Source organism: Monodelphis domestica, chromosome 2 (genome assembly GCF_027887165.1).
Source record: "Monodelphis domestica isolate mMonDom1 chromosome 2, mMonDom1.pri, whole genome shotgun sequence".
NCBI classification, from domain to species: Eukaryota; Metazoa; Chordata; class Mammalia; order Didelphimorphia; family Didelphidae; genus Monodelphis; species Monodelphis domestica.
In genome coordinates this window covers 360,878,444-360,881,430 of record NC_077228.1, presented here as the reverse complement: position 1 = coordinate 360,881,430, position 2,987 = coordinate 360,878,444, and positions in this window count along the sequence as shown.

Below are 2,987 nucleotides of genomic sequence, written 5' to 3'. Positions count from 1 at the left end.
TATACCTTCCCTTCTACTAAAATAGCTTTCTGTCTGCTCTCTATCCCTTGTTTTTCTCCACTCAGACGCCAAGGTGATTTTCTAAAGTGTAGGTCTGACTATCCTTGCTCAAGGAGCTTTAGTAGCTCCCTATTGCAGGATCAAATATAAATTCCTCTGTTCAATGTTTAAAGCACGTTATAACCTGGCTGCTTTCCTCCTTCTTACCCTTACATCTTACTCTTCCTGCAAGCACTTTATTATATTCCAGTTATAGTAGCCTATTTGCAATTTGTGAACATGACACCATCTCTACTGCCTCTCAACTTTGCCTTGGTTTCCCTGACTTTCTTTAAGACTCAGGTCAAAGTTCTTCTTTCTACAGAAGGACTTTTCTGATCTTTGTCCCAAATTCTTTCAGTTACTAATGCCTTCCCTTTTCATAATACCTTTATATACTATGAACATATCTTGCATGTACCTGGAAGTTTACACACTGTCTCCCCCATTAAAATGTGTCTTCCATGAAAACAGAGATGATTTTTTTCTTTATTTGTATCATCAAGACGTAGCTCAGTGCCCAGAATATAATTTACTAAATAAGTTCTGTTGATTGACTGACTGAATTACTGTTGTTTTCCATAATGTTTTGTAGCTTGTTTTATCTCTTATGTTTATAAAGATCTGATTTTACTTCTTAGAATTTTCTAACTACCAGGGCTTACTTGTAGCTTCTACCTTGAAGAATATAAATGAATCAATATTTCATACTATAGGATATATAATATATTATATATTCTCTTTATATATAAAATAATAGTTATGATTAAAATGATCTCTAAGGAATGATTTTTTTTGTAATAATGTAAGTTAATTTATCATATCAGGTTTATTAGTTAGGCTAGCATCATAACTGATAAAGTGATATTGGTCTCATAACCAGGAACTACCTGAGATGGGTCAGTCAGCCTAATAAATAGATTTTTAGGAGCACATTATTCAGCCCCTTCTTGAACATCCCAAGACATCTTTAATTAGTGATAGCTAATTTAGAGGTGTGGTCCATCAATCTATGCACCCTGTCCCTATCCCCATAGGTGGACAGGTCAAGTAGGCTAGAAAGAATTCTTGTCTCCACTTATTAAACAAATTTTGTTGAAAAAGAAGACATTATTTGGGCTTCCCAAGGTCAAAGAAAATGCAAAAAGTAACAGACTAGATGGTATCTCTGACCCATATCCCAGACAAAGGAATACAAAGTAATTCTCCCTATTATATAGGAATTAATACAGTATGTGAAAAATAAATTTTCACAATATATAATAGGAGTTGGAATACGTATTTAATGGGCCTTTAGGTGCTATCTTGGGTAGCAGGTACTAGCACTCCATTGAGGACTCAGAAAGTGGCCTACAAAACTGGACACATCCATTTCGGTATTTCTGTTTGGTTGCCTATATTTAGGAAAGAAACATAAAGCAGAAGAGGCAGTTTGTTAGGATCCAATTTCAGGTTAGCCGGTTAGTCGTTGTAAAATGTGATTTAGCTGCTATCTAGTCAGAGTCTTCATGACTCCTACTCCAGGCAAAAGTTTAATAGTTTCCATAGGATCTGGAGACAAGAAGAAAATAGAGTGGTAGATGGAAAATGATCCCCATTTAAGGATTCACTAAATCATTTGCTCCTCCTGCTCAGTAGCCAATAAGGGGATAATTTCAATGAATCATTTAGCATTGTTGTACCTGTCCCTGGAGTCCCCAGATGTTTCCCAGTGTAAACCTTAAAATTTCTTAGACTTATAAATGTTGGAAATTTCACCATTGGGAAATTTCATACTTGAAAAATTTCCTACTGATAGTCTATTGAAATGTGAACCCCCTTGGCATGGGAGGGTCTTTCTCCTCCCTACTTAAGATTACTTTAGGACAGAAACCTTTTGCTGAACAATGGAAAGGGCTTTGACCTATGCTTAAGCATAGAACAGGAAGTTCTTTGAGTCATGATTGATTTTAAAATTGATACAATAGAGATACTTGGAATGACAGAACCAGGTCTTTGGAACTTCCAATTTCCACTCTATTTAGAGTAACATGATTTAGGAAGGGCTGCAGCAAAGGATCAAGATTTAATTATTTGAGAATATGACCTTCAACAGACATGTGCAAAGCCACAGACCTCTGGGCGGTCCTGGGTTAAACTAGAGCCACCATTGGCACAGGAAAGACATGGACAGTGATTGGTAGATGTGAGAACTGAGGGGAGGGAACTGAGGTGGTTTCCTTAAAGATAGCGGGATCTGAGGACTGAGGGGTGGTTGGAGAGGTTTTGCTCTGAGAGGTTGTGCTCTGAGAAGCTTGCTCTGAAGGAAGCTGGAGGTGGAGGCCCCTGAGACTGTTTCTCCATTTTGGTCACGTGAGTGATAGGGACTGATCTCTTTTCTTTGCCTCAGCTATCTAAGGGCTTGGGCCTTTTGGCCCAGCCTAAACAGAGGGGGTATTTAAGACCTATTCCCTTCTCTCTCTCTTTCTCTAATACCTTTCTTCCTCCTGTTTGTAATTAAACTCCATAAAAGGTTGACTGCTGACTTGAGTTTTCATTAAGGAATTACATAGCTGAATTCCTTGGCGACCTTAAATTAATATATATCAGTCTTTTAAAGTGATTTCCTTGTCACACCAGGGAAACTCTGGGAATGACCCCCATTAGCCCATTTACACATAGTACTCCAACCCCTGCTACATCTCTTTATTTTATATAAATATAAATATATATATGTATATGCACACACACACACACACACCACTATACATATACCACGAACACACTGTTGGTAGTAATGAATTGGCCAGCCATTCTGGGAAGCAATTTGGAACTAAGCTCAAAAGTTATTAAACTATACATACATAACCTTTGATCTAATAACTATGTTACTAGGCTTACACCCCTAAAGAAATCAAAGAAAATTTAAAGGATCCATGTGTACAAAATATTGGAGCAGCACTTTTTGG